Source organism: Oryctolagus cuniculus, chromosome 16 (genome assembly GCF_051225735.1).
Source record: "Oryctolagus cuniculus isolate XC-2025 breed Fujian yellow rabbit chromosome 16, ASM5122573v1, whole genome shotgun sequence".
Classification (NCBI taxonomy): Eukaryota; Metazoa; Chordata; class Mammalia; order Lagomorpha; family Leporidae; genus Oryctolagus; species Oryctolagus cuniculus.
In genome coordinates this window covers 67,495,398-67,521,067 of record NC_142882.1, presented here as the reverse complement: position 1 = coordinate 67,521,067, position 25,670 = coordinate 67,495,398, and the positions used below count along the sequence as shown (strand labels likewise).

The following is a 25,670-nucleotide window of genomic DNA, read 5'->3' as shown; positions in this document are numbered from 1 at the left end:
ATTTGAGAGGTAGAGATATAGACAGTGAGAGAGAGAGAGACAGACAGAAAGGTCTTCCATCTGATGGTTCACTCCCCAAATGGCCACAATGGCTGGAGCTGCACAGATCCAAAGCCAGGAGCCAGGAGCTTCTTCTGGGTCTCCCACGTGGGTGCAGGGGCCCAAGCGCTTGGGCCATCTTCTACTGCTTTCCCAGGCCATGGCTGAGAGCTGGATTGGAAGAGAAGCAGCAGGGGCTAGAACCAGTGCCCATGTGGGATGCTGGTGCCGCAGTCCGAGACTTAACTCACTGCACCACAGCACCACTCCCACTAGTTTCTCTCCTACAGCATACCAGGCACATGGGCCTGCCTGCTGTTTCTGAATGCTGCATCTTCTCTTTTGAAGGCCTTTACACTGCTCTTCCTTCTGCCTGAAATGCTTTTCCCCAAATGGCTTTCATCTTCACTTCCCTTAGTAACAACTTCAAATGCCAATTGTCATTGAGTCTTTCCCCACCATGCTGTTTGAAAGATTATGTTTTTGCTCCACTCTTCACACCCTTTTCCTGCTTTATGTTTCTTCACAACACTGAGCACTACTACTCATGAGAGATGTTTCACTGAGTTTAAAACCTTCTCTTGTTAGGTGACCCTCCATGAATTGTCTCCTAAGCCCAGAGCAGTGTTTGCTATGTAATATGATCAATTAATGTTTTTCATGATGGATTGAATAAATGAAGGTATTTTTTCAAAATTAAAGAGTTTCTATTCAAAATCTGATCTGGTTTAACATTTGTTTTTCAAGTCCTTTATATATAAGTCATTTACATCTGAAAAGACAAAATTTCTATTTTTTTATCATAAGAAAACATGTTTTTCTGATCTATTTTTAATTGGATTTTACACATAAGGAGGCCACTGACTTTTTATTTTAATTTTGTAACTATCTCCTAATCAGATGATATTCTAATAATTTTTTGGTTGATGCTGAGTTTTCTAGGTGTTCAATAATGTCATGCAACTAATGATAATATTTCATGTGCATTCTAATTATTATACTGATTATATATCACTTGTGTGTGTTTCTTAATTACATTGTCTACTGGCTGCACAGCAATGTTAAATATAGCCATTATAGAGAGTATTTCTTTTCTCTTGATCTTTAATAAGAAGATTTCTAGTGTTTCATCTTCAACGTGGTAGTGGGTTTCTGTATGTATTTACACAGATGTATTTGCAAATACACTTGTACACATACATACATATACACAAAATGTCACAGAAGTATCTGTTACATTATGCCAGTGGTGTTTTAATTAGCAATGACTGTTGAATTTTACCAAATTATGCTTTTGAAATATTTGAAATGAGTGCACTTTCACTTTTTTTTTTTTTGACAGGCAGAGTGGACAGTGAGAGATAGAGACAGAGAGAAAAGTCTTCCTTTGCCGTTGGTTCACCCTCCAATGGCAGCTGCAGCCAGCGCACCGCACCGATCCGAAGCCAGGAGCCAGGTGCTTCTCCTGGTCTCCCCTGGGATGCAGGGCCCAAGCACTTGGGCCATCCTCCACTGCACTCCCGGGCAACAGCAGAGCTGGACTGGAAGAGGAGCAACCAGGACAGAATCCGGCGCCCTGATCAAGACTAGAACCCGGTGTGCCAGCGCCGCAGGCGAAGGATTGGTTTATTGCGCCGCGGCACTGGCCTCACTTTCACTTTTTAAAAATATTTAGATGATGAATTAAATGATTTACTAATAATGGGTCATTTTTGCATTCCTCCCAAATAGTATAACAGATTAGGATGTATTTTCTGTTCAAGGTGCTGCAGAATTTTATTTGCTAATATTTTTTAAATCTTTAAGTTCATATTTATAAATAAAAGTGACCCATAGAAAATATTTTCTTGAATATTTATTTATTTTTTAATTTCAATATATCAATTATCTTCATATTAGATATTCACTGCTTTTTGAAAAATTTTATTTATTCACTTTCATTTTACTCGAAAGGCAGAGAGAGACTCTTCCATTTGCTAGTTCACTCCCCAAATGTCCACAACAGCCAGGAATGGACGAGGCCAAAGTTAGGAACCCAGAACTCAATCTGTGTATCCCACTTGCATGGCAGGGACTCAAATACTTGAGCTGCTTCCCAGAGGACACCTTATCAGGAAGCTGGAATAGGAAGCTGAGTAGCCAGGACCCAAACCAGGCACTCTGGTATGGGATGCAGGCAATGCAAGCAGTGCCTAAGCCAGTGTGCCAAATGCCCACCCCAGATAAGTACTGATCTGAAAGTGCCATAATATTATTCTTACCACTTTTTTTTTTCATTGAAATAAAGACTTTTTCTGTGGTGACTAATTTGTAGTGGTATCAATTTGACTCCTGATATTTCTAAATTATTCAGTTACTGCAATGTTTGCTTTACCTTCAATAATTTCATTAAGGGATGTGTGCAGGAGTTCACTTCACCTGGTCCAGGACACCCCGTCATCCTGTTTGGGAGGCTTTTAAGGATAGAAATTCCTTCCCTTCAACTTCAGCAGGAAGAGTCTGCAGAACTCTGTGCTTAGCTCCTAATAGTCCATTCCCTTGCTTCACGCCCACTCTCAAGCATCTGTCCCCATTGCCCCAAGAATGCTGGGGTAAAGGCAAGTAAAGCCCCCGGGTCAGAGCCCACTCAGAATCTAGAGACAGAAGAAGCAGTTCCTGAACTATGGATCTGTCTTTTGCATTAGGGCTTCTGTCTCCTTCAGAACTCCTTGATACTTTGATTCTCTTGTCTTCCATTCAGCTAAGAGCCTGTTTATTACTGGTGATTATAACTCAAAATGACTAAGTCTCTGGTGGGAGCCTAGCTCAGTTCAGGTAAGGCTTTGAGGTATAAAAGAGGCTTCTTTGGATTTTTAGTGTTTTCATTTTTCTTGCAATCTATTCCCCAAGATCTACACACTCCCTTTTTTCTAAGTCTCCTTAGTTTCCCGTAAGGGTATTAAGGAAGTTTTCTTTTGAACTTTTCCGCTTCTTATTACCAGACTGATTGTGAGGATCATGATTAACAGTCATAGCAATTCTTGAAATTAATTATCTGTTTTTCCTTGTTCATTTCTTTTCAAAGTTCATTTTCTTAAAGTTGTGTCTTTTCTTTCCCTTACAGGATTTTTTTAAATGTGTTTGATGGTGTGTACTTGCTTTGAGCTCAAGATGGATGGAAATAGATGCTATGTGATTTTTTTCTATTTCCTGAAATCCCTCATTCTTGTCCCATGTTTTAATGATACTAGTTGAAGAAAAATGAAGATGTAATATTAATAATGTTACTTGTTATGTGCTACGGAATTGGACAAGTGCTTTTCTTGCTGTTCTCCATTCATTCAAATGGGAGAAGCAAATTAGCTGCATGTTAAATGCATTCTGACTGGTTTAAGTTTACAAAAGCTTTTCATTTGACTACAAAACCCAGTTTTAATTAGTCCATTGGCTATCAATATGATATAAGAAATTGCCTTTAATTATTTTAGGTAATGGGAATCCCTACCAATTTGGTATCTGTTTCCCTACCTTAAAGTGCACATGATTAGGTCAAATTATTTTTACCTGTGAAAAGTGCAATTATGCATTTACAATGCAAATCTAAACATTTGCACCAGTTCTGTTCACTCTAATTCCACGTTGCAAGTTTTTAATTCCATGAAGAGCTGAAAATGTAAAGCTGTCAGTTCCCATGTCCATTTAAGGTAAGCAAGACCTGCAAACATTGCCTTAAATAATCTTTTATACATGGTAAAATGAGGCAGATCAAATGCTACAAAAACATTTTGTACCATTCCTTGAACTCTCTGCCTCATATTGGCAGAGGGGTTTGAGTTGATCAACATGTGTTAGGGCTTACTTCGAGTCAAGCTCTTTATGTGTTTTATCTCACTTCATCAGCATGGCTACTTTGAGATATTGCATCATGATCCCCATTTGACAAGCATGGAAACAGAGGCTCATATAAGTGAAGGAACTTAGTGCAGAACACAGGGGTAATAAGGGCTATAGACTTTGAATCCGTCTTCTTGAACTCTTTTAATTGTTCCATGATGAGTACAGAGCACTCCGTCCTTGGTAACCGTGATTACTTTCAATAATAAAATACTACCTACTTGCCCAGGTGGTCCTAGTGAGTCAGACTTAAGGTCTCTGTAGTTGATGAACACATTAGGTGATGTCCAGAGTCTACAAGGGGGGTTAACGGCAGTTAACTTCCAAGACAAGGTACAAAGGAAATTAACTGTCTTTATCACAAACTGATTTTTGCACAAACTGATTGAATCTTTACAAAGACAGCCACACTGACCAAGACAGAAATGTACCTTTTGTTGATCTGATCGAAGCATACTTGCTCAGCTATATGCATAATGTCATGAGAGTTCCCACAGAAATCGCATGTGTCTATCTGGTTCATGAGTAAACAGTCTTGGAAGAAGTAGATGCCTACAATGAAATAACATAAAACCTTCAATCTAATGTTTTACCTGTGTATTACCACTCTCCATTTGATTAAGTTGATTTTGGTCATGGAGTTTGCTACTTTAAATAAAGTGACTTGTGCAGGAACTGTAATTTGATGGAGCAGTTAAAATACTGCTTGGGACGCCTCATTCCATATCAGAGTGCCAGAGTTCAAGTTCTACTCCTGATTTCAGCTTCCTGCTGATGCACACCATGGGAGGCAGCAGGTGATGACTCAAGTACTTAGGTCCCTGCCACCCATAGGGGAGCCTCATATTGAGATTCCAGCTCCTGGCTTTGGCCTGGTCCGTCCTGACTATTGTGGGCATTTGGGGATTGAACAAGCAGAAGAGAACCTTGTCTCTCTCTCTCTCTCTTTCTCTCACTCTCTCTCTGCATGTATTTCTCTACCTTTCAAATAAATAAAAAATAACTTTAAAAGTTATTTTGAAAATCAATTGCTTAATAAAGGAAGTTTTAGACTACTGATGCGTAGAGAAGGTAACGAATGCACGTACTCCACGTACTCGTAACAAAAGGCAGCAGGTGTAAATTTAAGTTTACAAGTTTTCAGGATCACCTTCACGTATAAAATTCAGCAGGAAAACACTCCTTTTGAGATCTTAAGAGAGTTTACTTGCAATTTTTCTACTCTTTCTAGAAGGACAGTGCCCCAGTGTGTGCCAAAGGAAAAACAGGGGAATATCACTACTTTCTGAAAGCACATTGCCACAAAAAGTTGGCTTACAATAACTTGACTAGAGAAGCCTGGAGGAAAAGCCAGATGTGAGTCTCTAATACTTAATGGAGATTCCCACTGTTCTCTCCAGTCGGAGAGCAAGATCCAGCCAGATTGAAAGCCTGGGGGAGAGAGGCAGGGGGTCAAGGCACAGGGAGGTCTGGCCCAGGGAGCGGGAGGATGATGACAGGATGGAGAAAATATCTGCACGGAACAGATACACCCTAAAGCAGTCATCATCCATTTAGCATCTCTATTTGGGATGACCTTTTCTTATTAAAGTACTCAGTCTCTCTGGGGAAGCTTGAAGTCTCAGGAGAAGAATTGCTTTGTTCTAGACCAAAGTCTGAATGGTTACTTGAGGGTCATTGAGAATACATCACATGGGCGTCATCTGTTCCAATGTTTTCATAATTTTCCCCCTATCCAAATTCAGCCAGGATAAAATCTAGACAGAAAGGTAATGAGTACATAGGGAAGGAAGTAGTAAGCCATTACCTTGCTCAATAGCACATAATTCTGGCCACATAACATACTATTTGATTGAAATTTTCTAAATTTGTTTTTCTACAATGCCAGTTGAAAACAGTAAATCAATGACAACTTTCTAATGTTTGACAACTGTAACTTACCTGGCACAGGTTCATTTTGATGAAGACATTTATTTTTCATGAGTGTGAATTTTGAAAGAATAAAACTCAGACTCATTTGTAATGGATTTTAAAATGTCACTAAGTGCTAGGCTTTCCATGTTACTTCCTTTAGGTGAGAAGAAGAAAACTATTTTCCTTAAGATATGCTAAAATTATTGTCATTTGCAATCAAATGAGCAAAACACTGACCATACCAAGCATTTTGGATGCCCAAGAAGTCTAGAGTTGGGTTTCATTCCAAAGACATTAATGCTAACTTGAACTTTGCTAGACATACAAATGGTAAGATTTTTGAGAACACTGAATTCTGGTGACCCTCTGGCCTCAATGAAGGAGACATTAGTTTGAATAAAATCAATTTGTTTCTAATGAAAATATGATCAATCTCTTAGTTTGGTCATCAGATGAGAAAATTACCAGATATAGATTTCCAAATTTTAAGTCATTTGTAGACATCCCTGAACTTCGTCATAAAATTCTGATTGAGGTCAAAGACAAGAAGGAAAATCCTTGCAATCTGTGGAGAAAAATATGCATAATCATTATAATCATAAGAAAATATGCAAGAATTATCTGTCAAGCCTACACAGTCAAACAGATGTTTAGAAAAGGTATGACAACTTTAAAAGTAACTTTTTTCATAATCCTAATGGTTTGAGACCACTAAATAGACACCTATTCTGTAAAAATAAAAAAAGACACAGGGAGCGAAAGGAATAATGCAAATTCAAGAGATACTTGACACAACTTTATTTGAAGTTAATACTATTACAAATTCAAGATGCTAAATGTCAACAAAACAAAAATTTAAGGTCATGGGGTAAGGTTCAGCTACCATATAATTGTTCCACAAGTTAAGAGAGATTGGTTTATTCATAAATGAGGAGACTGATGACTCGATTGCTTGTTCTGTGTTGGTTTGGCTTGGTTTTCCTTTAAAACAAAATTACTCCACTACATTCATTCTGACTTTGGCTTTTGAAAGCGAGAGCCAATGTCATCTTTGTTTTGCCTTGAAATGCTTTTTGGATGGCTTCCTGGTTCTTTTTTTTTTCCCCATACATTTGGCATTAGTTGGGCTTAATGCTTGGATGAGGCAGGAACCTGGAAGAGAGAGTAAGGTGTATCACTCAATAAAGGGATCCCTGGTCAGTATGATGGATAGTCCTCTGGACCTTGGTGGGGTCACTGTAGGGACATCAAGGTTTGTCTGCCTGGGAAGCAGAACCCAGAAAAGAACCAAGATGGAGAACTTCTGATACCTGACAGCAATGGCAAACTTGGAGCTCTGTTGATTGGGAGAAAACAGTTCAAATTTTAAAATTGCCCTGAGGAGAAGCAGGTCCCCAATGTATCTTTCGAAGTGCTTTCCACCTTTAATTTAGATATTTCAAGGGAAATTTAATCCATATGTTTTGGATTTATTGGGACTTAACTCATAAATATGCTTCATCAAGGTCTGCCAAGCTCTGCATTCACTAGAATCAACTAGTTTCTTGGGACAACACTACAGATGGAGGAAATTTGATATCCAAGGGTCCATCACCCAAACAAGGAAAGAAACCCTTAAGTTCAACCCATTGTCTATAAATAATCTTCAAGTAGTAAGTTACCCCACAATTCAGTCATGGCAAAATAAGCCACTCATGGCTGTAGGGGCACATACAGACACATGTACATTAGATACAAGTCCTTTCTCAGAAAGTTAACCTTTCTAAGGAAGGAAAGAAGTTTCTGCTAGTATCTGCATTTAAAAAATTCCCTACAGACTCTATCTCTCTCTGACATGCAAACCACCACCTATGAGACTCTTTCAGGCCACAGGCTGAGAATCCCTGTACCTGCTGGATATCCCTGACAGGTCAGATAATTTTGGCCAGTTTTATTTTATTGAGTTTGTACTACTACAATGTTTTTTCCCCAATATCAAGTGACAACGTTATTTGACATGCTCTATACAAACTCAATATTCCTTATTTTGAGATTATCTTGTATCTTCTTAGGGAGTTGTCACCTACAGGTTAAGAATCCCTATAATGGGGCTGGTGCTGTGGCATAGCGAGTAAATGCCCTGGCCTGAAGTGCCAGCATCCCATATGGGCGCCAGTTTGAGTCCCGGCTGCTCTTCTTCTGATCCAGCTCTCTGCTATGGCCTGGGAAAACAGGAGAAGATGGCCCAAGTCCTTGGGCCCCTGCACCCACGTGGGAGACCCCCAAGAAGCTCCCGGCTCCTGGCTTTGGATTGGCACAGTTCCGGCTGTTGTGGCCAATTGGGGAGTGAACCACAGGATGAAAGACCTCTCTCTCTCTGCCCCTCCTTCTCTCTATTAACTCTGACTTTCAAATAAGTAAATAAATTTTTTTTAAAAAAAAAGAATCCCTATAATGTTCTCAATGAGAAATATTAAGTATCTCAGTGAGAATGTTGCTATTATTTCACTAAATATTAAAATTCAAGATGAACAATTTTTATGCCCTTTTACTCATGTCTTTCAAGGAAATATATGATTTTAATATTCTGTGTATTATAGCATCTATGTTTAGGAATTTTCATAAGTAAAGAATAGGAACCATATCCATTCAACTTTCTTATGCCAATGACACCTAATACCTCAAAGAATATAATACATCAAAGCACCTGAGGGTATCTAATATCCAAATATACATCAGGTATTACATGGTTGTTAGCTTCACATTCCCAAATTATAAAACGTGAGAGGGGAGAGAGCAGTGTAGGGTGATATGTCAGATGGGATTCAGGGGTACACACACACTGAATTCTCACTTTTCCATTAGCATATACAGCAATGTAATGATGAACAAAATGATGGGCAATGCAGAATTAAGATGGCTTGAGCTAATGTCATCATTAGGCCATATTCCTTTAGCATGCCTTACTCAGGAGCACTCAACAACTGTGAAGATACCTGTTTATGAAAGTATTGTGAAAAAAATGAATAATAATGATATGGGAGGCAGACAGCTAGATTAGGGTCACAAGCTGAAAGCCACACTTCCCCTGCCCCATGTAATCTTAACCACTCACCTGTCCACTGGATGACCCCTTCCCCAGATATATTTCTCCTTACCTGGGACCTGGGGGCAGTACCATGTAACCATTTCCCTTTCAAAGCTCATGAGCAGCCTGGTAAAAGGAAGGCTCTCTCTCTCACTCCATGTGGACCCAGAGCAAGCAGTGTATGATAATCTCTCTCTCTTTTCTTTTCCTGTCCCAGGGTCTCTGAACAATGCCCACATATGCATATGTGTTTTCCTCACTTTGTAAAAAAAAACCTTATCACTTTGCATGTTGTGTTTATGCCTGTACTTAGAATGCTTCTCTAAGAAAGAGGCAAGAGCCCGGAACAGGAATTTAGGCCCAAACTAGCCCACAACAAGACTGGACAACTGGATATTAACATGTTATATAACTATTTTTAAAGGATATAAATCCTAGACCGCATGCTCAAAGATTTTTGACTTGTGCAAGAGGGGTAACATTACATTCTTCCCCTCAACGTAGTCTAGTTGCAAGATAGAGCAAGACACGGAGGTTCAAACACCACTCAGGTCGTTCTTTTCTGCAGGTGCAACTTGTAGCGCTCTGCCTCCTCCACTCTGCCCTATTGCAGTTGTAAAGGGCAGGAGTGAACCTTCCAACACAGTAACTGTGCTTTACACACAAAGTTCATCCTGCTGGGTGTGGTGATTTGTTGAGGTATACAACAAGCTTTCAGGAAAAAGGAAAACAGAGACAAAAGATGAAAGAGAAAAGACAAACCAAGTAAGTAAAGAATGTTTGCTGGTTTACTAGTGGTGAGAGCCACCAAATCCCTCTGCTGGTTTCAGTGCAAGATAAATAAGGAAGGAATTTTGCTTCTTAGCCTTGGTTTGAGAAGCACTGGATTGAAGCAGTCTTAGCCTGAGCAGCTAAACCCTGCCAAGAACCTCGGCCAGTTTACCTGGATTACTCTACTAACTCCTCCTTCCCCACCCACAGCCTGGAGGCCTTCAACTGCTTCTGGGCTGCTGGTCTCCACCCTACTGCCACACAAAGCAGCTTTCTCCCCATGGCCATTTGAGTGGTAAACCCTCCATGGGTCATCATAGCTATTCCTACTTATTCCAAAAGGCAGTTTTAATTTTTCAGTATACTCCTAAATCCATTGGAATGTTTATTTATTCATCAAGAAAGGCTGTTGGCTTATAAGTCTTAGTTTCTTTCTTTTTTTTTTAAGAAAACTTTCATTTAATAAATATAAATTTCAAAAGCACAACTTTTGGATTATAGTGGTGTTTCCCCGCATAACCACCCTCCCACCCATAAAGCATCCCATCTCCTACTCCCTCTCCCATCCCATTCTACATCAAGATTCATTTTTAATTATCTTTATTTACAGAAGATCAACTTAGTATATACTAAGTAAAGATTCCAACAGATTGCACCCACACAGACACACAAAGTATAAACTTCTGTTTGAATGCTAGTTTTACCATTAATTCGCATAGTGCAACACATTAAGGATAGAGATCCTACATGGGGAACAAGTGCACAATGACTCCTGTTGTTGATTTAATAAGTCTTAGTTTCTAATTTTTGCAACAATTCTGCAAGGTAGCAAGACCCAACATATTTAACTCTAATTGACTTTTCATGACTGAAGGTGGCTGAAGGTCATTTCCACTCAGGCTTGGTTAAATTTTCCTTTTTATTTTCAGATATACCCTACAAGGGAATGATTGGATAGAACAGAGGCCCTTTGAGGTGACTGGACTCCACGGGAGCCTTTCTGAACAGTGAGCCACATCATTCAGTTCTAATTCCCATTAGGGGCTTACCAAAGAAGAGAGGCCCTTCATGGAAAAGCTCAGGTGGGGAAAACAGTGGCAGAAAGAAAAAGTTCTGGGCAGTTCTTAGATCACAAAGAACAGATCTGCAACCTACTATCTCATCAAGGAAGATAGCACTGTAACTCAGGAACCGCGATGGCAAGAATTTCATGGAACCTGAGAACCAGCTTAATTTCCTTCTGTTTTCTATACACCTTGTGCCAATATTGGCATCAGCATTAGAATCCCTGTCCTTAGGAAAACATATGTCGTTGCCTATGGGCACAACACTAAGGGTACAGTCAGAGAAACCATTCCCCACCCCGTAGCCTCTATAGTAAGCAGAAGAACAACAAGGATTCCATCACAGTGGACACTTTTTAAGAACACTAAGCAAACTCTAAGCCAGATAAGTAACTCAACCTAAAAACAACTGTCAATCATTAAGATACTTAAATTCTGTGTGACTGGTGGAGAGTTACCAGCAAAGTAAAAGAGAGTGAAAGTCCAATAGGTTGGGGAGTATAAGGCAACAGCATGGTTCTAAGAAAGTCAATGACTTCAACTCTTCCGTCCTAGGAGATGTCAAGCTAATAATGGTGTTTAGTGGACACTTAATATGTATGTCCATTAGGAATCCATCCCTGTTCTTTGGTAGTACAATACCAACTCCATTTTTCCTGTGGGAATAGCCTCTTCAGCCCTACTCTCAATCTCAGCATGAACAAGTATCCGATGCCTCAACCAATTTGCCTGGCCCAGGTCAACAGTGATCAGTATGGGGTTGAGGATATGAACAATTTACGGTAAAAACAAAACAAAACAAAAAGCGCAAGGCTTGTGCCACAGCTACTGGGGGAAATAAAGGGCTCTTTTCTCCCTGGACTTGCATCTGTGAAAGTGAAAGTGTGACTACCAAGGCACCATAGCATGCCAAATTGAGTCCTGTGGTGTCCTTGGGTTCCTGGATGAACCTTGCTCGGGACTCATCTGTTTCATCTGGTTGCACTGTGGCTTTCTGTCTCCTACACTTAGAAATCCTAGCTAATACAAAATAGCATCAAGTCAAAAAAAATGACTTATGCAAAAGCATAACATTTTAAAATGAGCAAGTAGACTAATTTAACTAGAGTGAGAGTCCATATAAGAGAGTAATGAGAAAACCATATGATCATCTCAATAGATGGTGAAAAAGCATTGGACAGATTCCAACACCATATGTGATTTTTTTAAACAAAAGTCTTAAGTAGAAATGGATGGTTACTTCCTTATCATGATCAGAACATCTATTTTAAGCCTCATAGTGAGAGATGAAACACTAGAGGCATTTTAATTAAAATTAGCCACAAAACTACAAGGTAGAGAGATGTATCAACAATTTTTAGATCTGATACTTGCATAAATTCCCAACACAACCATTTTTCTTCTTTTGTTCTTGAGCAAATGAACAAAGTTTAAGTTTTAAAACTTGAACTAATGGCTCAAAAGTCCATCTAAGAAAACATGGACAAGAAAAAGCAAGACGTGTACTAAAAGGTGTTAAAACATATTTTGGTGCAACAGTAATACAAATGTATTGACAATAAGGTCTATAGATCAATGAACTTAGCTTATAAAATTGATGACCTGGCAGTATTAAATTTAATTTTTCTTCATTGAATTTTGAACAGTTAGCTGTTATTAGAATGGATCCCAACTTTTTAAACAAAAGGCAATGGAAGAAAAACAAAAAATAAGATGTAGTAGAGGAAGATACTAGAGAGAAAATGATGAGTAGATTAGGTAGGCAGTGACTTAACATGTCTTAGGAAAACTTAAAGATCAACATCAAACTTAGGGAAAGAATTACAACAAATGTCAAAAGATTAATAGTCTTAAAATGCAAACCAATTGCGCAACAAAGATACTTATTTCCTAATAGAATCCTAACAAAAACACAAAGTTAGATAATTCTTTAGGCAAAAAAAAAAAAAAAATTGCAACTGGTCAACACAGGAAACAACCACTCTTGCAATCTGCTAACGGGAAAGAAAATTGTTTAAACCTTTCTGGAAATCAGTTAGGCCCTAAAAATCAAGAACTTTAAATATTTCATGCTTTTTGACCTGTGGATTCTGTTCTACTATGCACCCAGAGGCTATAATTGGAGATAAAAATAAAGCATTAAGGACAAGACTTTTCAGCATATCTGTAGGCAATTTAGCAAAAGTTGATCCAGCTAAATAAATAAATTATAATACATCCATTTAAATTTTTAAAAATCAGAGATTTATTCCACAAAGTTAGAAAATTATGAATTTTAGAGCATAATAAAATACAGTTTATTAAATGTAAGTAATAGAATTATAGGTTACTTTTATTATTTATGAAAGATTATTTTTGTTTGTTTATCTGATTTTTTAAAGGAAGATCAGAAAGAAAAATGAAAGGCAAATATGTAGTTATTATTTTAGATCATTTTTATTAATATAACAACTGAAAACTGCTATGGCTTTTTTTTTTTTTTTTTTACAGGCAGAGTGGACATTGAGAGAGAGAGAGACAGACAGAAAGGTCTTCCTTTTTCCATTGGTTCACCCCCCAATGGCTGCTGCGGCCGGTGCGCTGCGCCTATCCGAAGCCAGGAGCCAGGTGCTTCTCCTGGTCTCCCATGGGGTGCAAGGCCCAAGCACCTGGGCCATCCTCCAGTGCCCTCCCGGGCCACAGCAGAGAGCTGGACTGGAAGAGGGGCAACCGGGACAGAATCTGGTGCCCCGACCGGGACTAGAACCCACGGTGCTGGTGCCGCAGGCAGAGGATTAGCCTAGTGAGCCGCTGCGCCGGCCCCTTCTATGTCTTTTTTATTTCCTTAATCAAATTATATTGAACAAATATAAATGTTGATTTCTTATTAGATACATTTTCCTTTTAATAAATGAAATTTTAAGCATATAGTTTTAATTTTATATTTTTTGTAGTTTTAACTTTACATATTTTGAATTTAAAAAATAACCTGTTTAAATAAACATATAATGTTTTGAAACAGGACTACCAAGTTTAGCTGTGCAAGAATTGCTTATGTTGGTTACTCTTGTCACCATAACTATATGAAGGAGTGGGTGGAATTACTCTTCTCTGGGGTGGGAGGGACTTTTGGTAACTCTGCCTAGAGAACATCAGGGGCAGGGCAGGTGTTTGATGCAGCATTAAAACACCACTTGGGAATTCGGCGTTCTGTATCGGAGCATCTGGACTCGAGTCCCAGTTCCATTCATGCTTCTAGCTTCTTGCTAATACACACTCTAGGAGGCAATAGGTGATGGATGGCTCCAGTACTTGGATCTCTGTCACCCACAGGGGAGACTGGATTGAGTTCCTGGCTGTAGGCCTTGTGCTAGCCCAGGCTTAGTCACTGTGGACATTTGAAGATGAAACATAGGATGAGAGCATGGCCTCTCTCTCTCTCTCTGTTTCCTTCCTCCTTCTCCCTCTCTCTCTGCCTTTCAAATAAATAAAATAATTAAAATTGCATATAAATAAAGCAAATATCTGAATAGGGATTTTAACATTTGTAACTTCGAAATCAGATGTTGTTCTTATACATTTACTCTTGTCATAATGTCTGGCATAGAGATTGGTACCCTGTGGGATATTCAGTCAGTATGGTAGATGTCTAGAGAAGCACACATTCCAACCTTTCTAACTCTTGATTTCATCATCTGTACCATGGATACATCTGTGTAAAGCCCCCAAAGCATGTGTCTGACTCAGAGATATTTCTATAGACCGGGTTCTGCTGAAATTCATGGCCTCCCTGGCTCTGCAGAGCCACACTGCGGTTCACTGAAATTGAGAAGTATGTGCCAACCCTGTGGCCGGGCCCACTTCCCAGAAATCTCCTCCCCCCAGCCTGGCTGCATTCACTGCAGCAGAACATGACCTGGACACTCCCAGGACAGAGGCAGCCATCCAAGCTCTTCCAATGGCTGGCCAAATGATTAGAAATATAATCCTTGGTAGGCCGTGTGAATCATTTATTGATAAGCAACAATAGGTAAGGAATTCCCACACTGGCTGAGTAAGTATAATCTGTCACTCAAACTCAAGTCCAGCGCATGTGAAGACAATTCCTTTCCCAGTTGTCTTTGTCAGCCATGTGTCAAAGTGGCCTAACGTTTAGAGGAATCTAAACTTCAGATGTAGATTTCTGAACCTGGTCTTCTGGCATTCTGCCTGAGCCCTTCCCTGCAGACATGAAGTTAAAAGAGAGGAGGACTGGTGGACAGAGGGAAGGACTTTATCATGTTTTCTAATGGATTAGCTTTTTTTTTAAGAAAAAAAAAAGTTGTTGCTAATGGTGTCACCTCAGAAAAATAGACATTCTCTGATGCAATCCTGTCTGTGTCTAAGGAAAAGTGGGGAAGAGTTTGGGGAGTTCCAAGCCATCTGCTGACAATATGTGGGGTGTTATAAGAATCTCACACCTTCTATTCTGTCTATTGTCTCTGAAGTCTACTAAATCTTTTCTAAATCTACCTGCACAGGCAGTCACTTGAGTGCTGATGTCCTGATCTTCTGCCAAACCTGAAGCTGGGAAAAGGGAAGACTATCCCACTGTGGAAGCTGCCCTTAAATGAGGGACGAATCGTGCCACCAACTTGGCTCAGAAAAGCGATTGCAATAGGTGCTTTTTCAGATACCCAACTTGAACTTTCTCATGTCCCATCAGCACCTTGATGTCAGCTCAATTGTGGGCTTTTAAATATACTCGATGGACAGGTAACTTATTCCCTTTTTCAGACTAGAAAATTCTCAGCTTCCCACTATAAACTAAATACCCCTCTCCTTGGAAACCTCAGCCCAGGCCTGTGTGATATCAAACACCTATGCTGGGAAAAACAGGAGCAAACAAAGCCATAAGGGACCGCCTTTGAAATGGAGCCTGGGAACTATTCAACCACATAGCAGTATTTGTTTGCTTTCCTTGTTTCCCCAGAACTGTGTTCACCTGGAGGCAACAACCTGCACTTTGTCATTTGTTGAGATGAGGAGGGGCAAGGGAAGGGAGGCACTGGCTGGCTTGTCAAAGCATTTCCAACAGGAGACTCTGAAGAGTTCATAGCTTAAGTAACTCTCAACCTGCTGTTCCTTTCACCTATAGATGTGCTGAGTGCTGTGACCAACTGGGCTTGGGCCTGATTCTGTAGTCATTACTTAGCAGAGTTCCTGGTTCCCTGGTATTGATGGAGAGTTTTGTCTGTATTGGAGAGGTAGGGACCGCACCTTGGCTGGAATGAGCTTTGCATTAGGTATGTTTGAGACTATTATTTTCCTCCATGGATTCTAATCCTGGTATCAAAAGGATTAAAGAAACAAGGAGCTCTCTTTTCCAGGAACAGCCCAGCTGGTAACGCATTAATCCTGGGTCACTCAAGCAGTAGAGTGGGAAAGGAGACACTTTCTTCCACTGATAATGGACGGAGGTCAGGTCCTTAGAATCCTTCAGATCACAAGGGAGAGATGCACTCCTACAACTTTATTTGGGGGCTGCGTCTTAAAAGGGCACAAGCTGAAGGGACCATTCATTACTCAGGGTGAAATACCATGTGTGACAAAACCAGACCTTACTGACTGATACCCTTAATGGGCCACAAGTCAAAGGAATGTGTTTTCCTCTTCTCCAGGGCTCTACCATTTTGGTGCTGTGTCTCCTCCCTCTCTCCGCAATCAAGTAATGTCATGACAGTATCTTGGATTCAAATACTCCAAGAAGGGTTTTGGAGGATTATGTTAGTCACTATGTAATATATAATGCTCTGTTGATCATGGCTTAGTACACATCTGCCCATTGCCTGGCCTCTGTCTAGAACTGCCTTTAGCTCTGATTCTCAACTGTGACCCACAGATGAGATCCACTAGTGCTATCCCATGGTATGGCCTGTTTTGGCCAATTCTGGAGAAGCAGTAATGGGAGTTGAGTTTTCTAAATATAAAGAGTCTTCAAAAATCTCATGAGATAGCTATACCCACCAATCCCATCTAGAAAGACTTGACTGCTTATACCACTTGGGACCTTGTAGCTTGGCCCTCTCTCCTAGTCCCCCTCCATCTCCTCCTCTTTTGGTTTGGTTCTGGTTAACCCCTGAGATTCCGAATTTGTATTCCCTGCCTGTGCTGGCCATGGCTGGAGTTAAATTCTACTCTTTGAATTAGGTCAGCATATCCCTCAATATTAAGTAGAAATGGAAACTTGATGCCTCTTTCTATGTAATGCTGGTAGGAATCCCTTTTATAATTGCAATTCAAGAATTGTTCCTGTTTAGTCATTTCATGCCTTCTACAGTGAAAGCTTTGATTGTTTGAACCATAAAGAGACTTTAAACCTCTTCTACACCCTCCCCCAAGAGTATATGGCATTTGTGAAAAGTTTCCTGCCTTCTATTGTAAAAACTATTGCTACCCACACCACCTCTCCAACCACCGTAGTCAAATCTCTGCTACACTATTTATGTGCACTGGCTCGTCCACAGCTTCACAGCTTCTCTTATCTTTTCCATGTCTGATCTGAACCTCCTACAACCTGTTCTTAGTACCTGCTATTCTACCTTTTCAAATAAGGATATAGATGCTTAACAAAGTCATGGGCCGCATGGTTAAGACTTGGCCCAAGGTCTCAAGGCTACTAAGTGGCAGGGCAGAACCAAGGAAAACCAGAGGCTTGAGGCATTTCTGATGTTCAGGGCTCCTATTCAGTTTAACTCCCTCCTTCACCATTTGTCCAAATCCAGAGTGAGTTGACCTCTTAGAGCCTAGAAAGATGAATTTTGGAAAGTATCTAAAAAACTAACAAGTTATTACATGTCACCCCTCTAAAGGACATTGCATTTTAATGAGCTTCATTCAGTTACATAACATGAAGGAAGATTCTCTTAAATGCAAAGTTGTAGGCATTTGTGAGAAATCAGCCAGGGAGGTATTGGAGAAAAATGGGAACTTCATGATACCTCTCAGATTGCATCACTTCCAAAATCCCCATCAGATGGATTCCCATATTCCCCATAATGCCAAGCACTGCTTCATGCACCTGCTAGGAGTGCAAGTACAGGCAGAGGCTCCATTTCCATTCCTCTTAGTAGGGTCTGTGTTGTATTCCAGTCTCACTCCTATTCATCAAAAAGGCATGGACTTGTCTTGTGTATTCTCCCAGTCCAGTCTTAGCCCATTCCTTGCCACATCTAAGAGTACCAGGTCTCTGACTATAATCAAAGAGCAGCTCAGCAATCCCAACCTTGAGCCAGTGGCAAGCAGCAAGGGTTAAACAGTTTTGCAGGAAGCAATCCTGGCGCAACCCTGTGAATCTTTTTCACATTTGCTGCTTATTCATAACCCAAGACCATCTGCTGCACAAGTAATGATCAGCGGCTCCTGTTTCAGATGTCAACCGCCCCAGCTGTTTCTCTCTCTCTCTCTGTAAACATTAAGGAGGGAGACACAATTATCACAAAATTAATATTCTGGCTTGATTATTGCTGGGAAGTGAAATGAAGACTGATGAATTTTCCTCCACACCTACCATCACCTCAGCTCCACACAATGCACACCTTCACTGAACAGCCCAGGTCAAATCCTCCCAAAAAAGCCCACGTGAACTTTGGAGCCTGTTCTGGGACCCAGCTCAGTTGGAAATGCAAAGATGAGTTGTGTGTGTGTAGGAAAATTGACGACACACTGGGTTTTGCAGGGATTTGAGGATAAAGTCTATGATGAAATTCAGGAATGAGACTTGAAGATGGTCCATGTGGCCCAGTCTGACTCATAGATCTGCTTTCACAGAGACTCTGAAAGCCACCATCACTCTTTCCTTCAGCACTCTTTAGTTCCAGGTAAATTTCATACACATATCATCATGGAGAACATGTTCCCTCTTTGGTTTCTTACTTAACCTCTCAAGGCTACAGAACCTGGAATGATGACTCTTCATGAGTGCTGCCTTTAATTATTTAAGAAACCTATACTAAGCATCAGTGTATCTTCCTTCATTCATAAGCATGCATTAAAGCACCTTGCATGAGGGGTTATGAGAAGCAACACTCAACCCAGAACATTCCCTGTTCTCTCAGGCTTTATTCTGGCTGATACTGAAGAAAGAGTAAGAAGCCAACGGCCTGCTGCTCTCAGTTCTGCTTAGCCTTACTTGCTGTGAGACTGCTGCATTTTGTTATGGAAAACCTCATTATGGGAAGCATGTTTTTTTGTTTTGTTTTGTTTTGTTTTGTTTTTTTAATTTTTGACAGGCAGAGTGGACAGTGAGAGAGAGAGACAGAGAGAGAAAGGTCTTCCTTTGCCGTTGGTTCACCCTCCAATGGCCGCCGCTGCAGCCGGCGCACCGCGCTGATCCGATGGCAGGAGCCAGGATCCAGGTGCTTTTCCTGGTCTCCCATGGGGTGCAGGGCCCAAGCACCTGGGCCATCCTCCACTGCACTCCCTGGCCATAGCAGAGAGCTGGCCTGGAAGAGGGGCAACCGGGACAGAATCCGGCACCCCGACCGGGACTAGAACCCGGTGTGCCGGCGCCGCAAGGTGGAGGATTAGCCTATTGAGCCACGGCGCCGGCTCGGGAAGCATGTTTTATTTTGGTGTACATACATGGGATGTGGGTGTTTGTGTACCTGTACCTGCATGGACACATGTGTTGGCATGTGTGTGTAGGAGTTGGAGGGAGAGGATGAATCCTACAAGATCAGAATTTCATAATAAAATGTCAATGACTTCTAACCCCATCCTCGTATTCATCCTAACTATTCTGAAGTTCCTAGGATACAGGTCCAATTCTTCGCTTCTGTTCGACTTACCTATTTATATTATGGTATAAAATGTTTATGGGAAATTCCTCTCTCCACCAATAGCATGGATTTGTGACCTGGTGAGTTATAACCCTGCTTCCTTACTGAATCAATGGGAATGATCACAAGGGTTGTAAGGAGTACTGTAAGATGAAGAGCAAATCACTTCGCAAAAGATCTCCTATCAACAATGTGTGAAAAAGCAGGAACTGCTATTGTTGGAGAAGAATCTGGAAGGATGATGGCATACTGGCATCACTCCTAGAGTGTGAAGTCAGCTATAGCCCCTTCCCCATCCTGAGCTACACATGTGGTGGTTAAGTCTTGGAATTCCAGCACTTTCTACACCTTTGGTATGTTCTACACCTCTCTGTACCCGAGCATCTTTCTGTGCCAAATGAAGATTAGTATGAGTGCCATGCACCCATCGCATGGAACTATTGTGCAGAAAAATGAGTTGATAGACACAGACTGATGAAAACTCTATCTGGCTTACAATAAGTACTACTCAAGTTTAAACACTGACACTACTAAAGAAAGAAGAAGAAAGGTGTTGGCAATGGGCTAGGGGAAGCAGGTCGCCATGAGGAAGTTCAGGGCCAACTACTAAGGGGCAAGGGATGGTGATAAACAATTTTTCTGATGGCAAGACTCTGTGCACCCAGCTGGACCACAGCTCATCCTGGACATGGCAAGCTGAGAGTACAGATTCTCTAGACTGTCCTTCTAAGGTCATTCCCAAACTTGAATTAAAGTCAACCTCCAAGGTACAGTTCCAGAATCTTCTAGGTTATCCCAACATGATGACTTGGAAGAAACAGCATTCATTTGGACATAAGAATTCTACCATCTTTGTTAAATAATGCATTCTTGCACAGCTACCATTTTTCAAGGAGTAAGAACAAGATGGGGGAATGAGAAGAGAACACAAAGCTAGTTTGATAAGCCGGTGCCGCGGCTCACTAAGCTAATCCTCTGCCTAGCGGCACCGGCACACCGGGTTCTAGTCCCGGTCGGGACGCTGGATTCTGTCCTGGTTGCCCTTCTTCCAGGCCAGCTCTCTGCTGTGGCCAGGGAGTGCAGTGGAGGATGGCCCAAGTGCTTGGGCCCTGCACCCCATGGGAGACCAGGATAAGTACCTGGCTCCTGCCATCGGATCAGTGTGGTATGCCAGCTGCAGCACGCTGGCCGCAGTGGCCATTGGAGGGCGAACCAACAGCAAAGGAAGACCTTTCTCTCTGTCTCTCTCTCTGTCCACTCTGCCTGTCAAAAAAGAAAAAGAAAAAAAGAAAGAAAAAAAGAAAAGCTAGTTTGATGGCCTATGAATAACTACCTTCCTGAGAACAAGTGTGTGTCCCACATTGAGAAATTCAAATGTGTATTCATCAAAATCACTTAGGTTTGTAAAAATGAAGTGGAATTATTTGGAAAATGAGGAAAAAAGGACAAATTAGTATTCCACACATGATCTCTTTAAATAGCATCTTTTCTTGGTAAATTTCAGTCCTGATTCAATTTACAAATATCGGATTTGAATTACCACTTAGAAGCCACACGTTCTGCAGAAGAATGAAAATTTTATAAAGTGAGGCACCCATTTCAGAGCCATATGTAGGAGAAATTACAACAAACCAAGAAAAGGGCCTCCTTTTTTTAGGTATAAATAGAGTGATTTAACTTAGAGTGTGTCAGCTTGAACATCAGCTGAAAAACAGCTGCTCTCGCAAGGAGGATGCCAGAAGAGTGAGACTGGGCGGAAGTTGACATGAGAGCTGTTTAGTTCTTTAATGCTCCTGTGTGTGGATGAAAGAGTGAGAAGGAGGGGATCTTCTTTGGCACAAGCAGCAATTCCAAGCAGTTCTAGAAGTTTCTGCCTCACTGAATCTGATCTTTCCCCATGGCCGGCTGGAAGAGAGGACCAGGGCCAAACACATGGAGCAGTGATGTGGTGGGGCGGCGGGTCAGGCACCTGTGAAGCTGCAGCCACATTACGTGCTTCAGAAGCTGCTTTTTGACTTAACCGAGCACAATTTTCCATCCCATATGTGCAAAGCATTTCATCCATTAGCATCTTCTTGGCTCCTTTGGGCTTCATTTTTTTTCCATACAAAAAAAAGAGGGCAAAAAATGAAAACCTCCTCAAACCCCAATCATCACACACAAATATTGTGCTTCTGAAACCCACTCCGTTTTCTCCTCCAAGACTGGCATAATTTAACCTGTAAAGTCTCAACTGCCACCCCCATCTGCTTTTGATTAATGCAAGTTCCCCCTTTCCTGGGTCTGAACCCAATCACATTAAATAAGGTACTTTGCTAAGTGTTGTGAGGCGTAACAAGGGATCATGAACAGCTGTCTTAAAGGAGCTTACATTTTAATTTAATGTAATTTAATTTTAATTTAATTTCCATGTAACTGCCTGTCTGATTTCCTCAATTTCTACTGTAGACTACCCTTCTACCCCTCAAAAAACAACACATGCTTGCTTTACAAAAATGTGCAAACTGATGCTGTAAATCTTGTGTTATTAAAGTAGTAGGGCACATGTGTGTCTACACACACACACACACACACACACAGGAGATACACATATATTCAAAATCACCACGTCAGATTCTAAAGTCTAACCTCACTTTACCTTAAACAATGTGAAAGTCTTCTTTTGGAATCTGGAACAAAAGGTCCCGATCTAAGGCGTGCAAGCAGCCAGCTGTGACTGCTGTGGTGAGGATGGTGTTAAAGGGGAGAGAGAATGGAAGCAAGAAGAGCAGCCAAGGACACCACGGCGGTCGTGCCAGCCTGTGGGAAGGGAGCAGAGTCAAGGGAGATTTGCAGGTCACTTTGCAGGAGCTGATGATTCCCTGGGTTTGAAGAGATCTGGAGAGTTTGCAGTCTCCATTTACTCCCTGGTGATGATGGTGTCATTAGGGAGAAGGCACTTACATTTGGGATACAGAATTTATTAAGAGGAGCAAGCAGGGAGTGGTCACATAATGGAATAAGCTTAGACTACATCAAAGTTTGAGATCACACAGGAAATTTCATGTGTTTCTATCTGGCCAGCTGCTGCAAATGTAGAAGACATGAAGCTGAGAGGATAAGTCACTGCCGCAAGCATCAAGCAGAGCAGGGGAATGACTCGTCCAGGACATGGGTAAAATCAAGGGGTGGGTGGATGACCATGTGAGATAGTGCAGGCCTCCAGGAAGGGAAGGATTTGGGGCTTGTCCTCTGGATCTGGCAAACTGGAAGTTCTTGCCAGAGAATCACAGGGATCTGGTTGAGGGGGCGGCAGTGACGGGGAGTTGGGAGTTGGTGAAAAACTGTCAACCAACTCCATGCGGCAAGAGCCACACAGATCATCACAGTCATGCTGGATTTCATTCTGCAGCAGCACAGCTTTTAGCGAAAAGGGATCAGAAATCTGTTTGAGGCGGAGCAACAGCAAATCCATGCACATTCCTTGGAAATATGCAGAGTATCGCTCTAGTTTCTAATCTGCTGCTTTCAGATACAATGCGCATGGGTGATCTGTGTGCCCCAAGAGTGGTATAGAACTCAAATTCAACAAATGAATAAAAGAATTTGAAGGCTAAATATACACGGATGGAAGCATAACCATGACAGTATTAAGAACATCAACACAAACTTTCCTGGTCACTAGTTAGTAGCTGATTAACACTAATATTAATCAGTTGGCAAAACAATGCAACTGAATGGTTAAGTGTTTCCTCATTTGAATTTAGTAGGCATCAGAAGTTCAATTAAAAGCTATATGGAGTCGGCCAGGGCTCCGGGGCCTTCCTTTGTGCAAGGGAATTTTCAAGGATATTGATTCAACCTTTAGTTGCTCTACCACACTCAGCCCTGCAGTGTGTCTAGTTCTTGAATCATTTAACGGGTAGAGTAGTAACAGGCATTTGGCACGGTAATTAAGATGTTGACTTTGGGATGCTCGCATTCCATATTGGAGTGCCTGGCTTTTAGTCTCAGCTCCACTTCCAATACCAGCTGCCTGTTAACGCTCACTCTGGGTAGCAGTACATGAGAGCCCAAGTACTTGAATCTCTGCCTCCCTTGTAGGAGAGCTGGATTGAGTTCTAAGCTCCTGGCTAGGATCTGCTCATTGTGGGTATTTAGGAAGTGAATGAATAAGTAGAAGTCTCTCTCTCTCTCTGCCTCCCTCCTTCCCTTCCTCTCTCTCTTTTTAAATCTGAAATGAGTAAATAAATAAATATCAGAAAACTGAATAGAAGAGTTTATTTTTAAAGGTGTTGACTGGTTAGTGGTAGGTATATATTTGTGATACTTGTGTAATTCTACTTGGTAGTTCACAGATATTTATCAACAATTCAGACCTCCTCTGAAAAAGCAAATCCTCACAACCTTGAAATGCCATGATGAGGTTGAGAGCCTAGGTTATGTCTCTTCACATTTTAAACCATATCCACGTAAAGTTCCTTGGTCCATGACTATATGGGACTAGTCATCAATTTCCACCCTTAGCGAGAAATATAAAAATGCTCATGAGTATACAGGTGCCTTATGTGCTACAGTTATACTGTCTTTTGATCTTGAGGTGCTGAACTTGGAGTCTATGACAATCCTAAGTAACTTTTGACCCCTCCTAGGTAGAGGTAGCTCAACATAGTGGTCAAGAGCATGCCTTTGCACTTCACTGTCTGGGTTCTCTCCCTATGTCAATTGCCACCTTTGAGCTGGGGACAAGTTGTTTAATATATCACTGTCTCAGTTTCCCCATACATAAAATGAGGATAAAAACTAGCACCCCTCTTGTCTTGTTATTATGAGAATTAAACTAGCTAGAACATATTATATCTGGCTGGGACATTGATAAACACGTGGTGACTTTAGACACATGCATGGTATTTGTAAAGGTGTTACTTCCTACTCATGTAAAAATCATGAACAATAGTTTCCCAGACTCCAGAATAGAATATAGTTTCCTGAAGAACCTAAGAGGTTGGCCTAACTTACACTCTCATATTGAACAATGAAGACTTTAGTAACAGGCTATTGGGTAGCTCAGAGAAAGAATATTCACCTGGGGCTTGAAAATGCTCTCCTTACTAGGAGGAGTTACAGAGTGAAAATTTTGAGTCATTGCCCCCCACCATCTCCATCCCCCGTTACCTTTCATTGTACAGCATTTGCTGATCTCAGGTCTTCACTTCTCTGCCTAACCTTTGGCCCACTTAACCTATGGGAAAGAGAAGAATTTTGGAGATATTCTAGAATCAACAGAGACTTGGCATGTAACAAGACACACTCCTTAACAGTACTTATTTAAGAGACTGGTTTCCCAAACCTTGGGACTGTTGGCATGAGCTATTCTTGGGTGAACTTGCTAGTTCTCCATCACTGGCAGTCGGAGGTGGCTGTTGATTAAGTCTAGGTGATCTTCACATAAAGCATGAGAGAGAGCCACCTTTCCCACAAAGCTCCCAGACTGCAGGCCCCATCTGAAGCCAGTCTTATGCCCCGATGTAGAGCTGAGACCAGAGGCCATTCAGAGAGAAAACATCAGCAAGCACGAGGAAGAAAAAGCTGGGGGCAAACTACCTTTTCTTAGTAGACCTCACGGGCCTTCCTGACCAAAGGAAATGGTATGCCAAGGTCCGCGAAGCGTCTTGCTTATCACATGGTTGGGCACATAGGAATTTTCAACAAGTATTAGCTATCTTAATTACTCTAACTTTGATTTTAAAGAAAGATGAGGAAACTGAGACCCAGAGAAGTTAAATACGGTGCCACAATCTCAGCTGAGGGTGTGGCTGAAACAGGGACCAAACCATCTGCCATCGGAGCTGCATGCTCTCAAGCTCTTCATCAGGATGGGAGGAGGACACTCTGGGGGCTTCCAGGGCTGTAAATTGCTCAACCCAGGCTGCCTGGGGTCCTTCCTGGGTGGGATTGCCTGGAGCGTGGTGACTTCCTGACAGCAGCAACAGGGGCAGCAGAGGCAGGAGTGGCTCAGTCCGGCAGCCTCGGCCGTTCTGGCAGTTGACATTGTTTGTCTGCAATCACAAGTGGTCACTATCAAGAATTACTATTTGTGTACCCATGAGTCACAATACACCAGAGTCATGAGAGCCAGATGGCCAGATGTCACAATTGACCCAG

General features: G+C 41.4%; 1 long non-coding RNA gene across 1 annotated transcript; it reads right to left on the bottom strand.

Annotated features, from left to right (window-relative positions):
• Nucleotides 1–6,613: 6,613 nt before the first annotated feature.
• On the bottom strand, nt 6,614–24,815 carry LOC149121801 (uncharacterized). Its single transcript, XR_016223283.1, has 2 exons — nt 24,681–24,815; nt 6,614–6,978 (listed from the first exon to the last, which is right to left on the bottom strand). It is a non-coding gene; the product is annotated as an uncharacterized LOC149121801 (long non-coding RNA).
• Between the last annotated feature and the right edge of the window lie 855 nt (nt 24,816–25,670).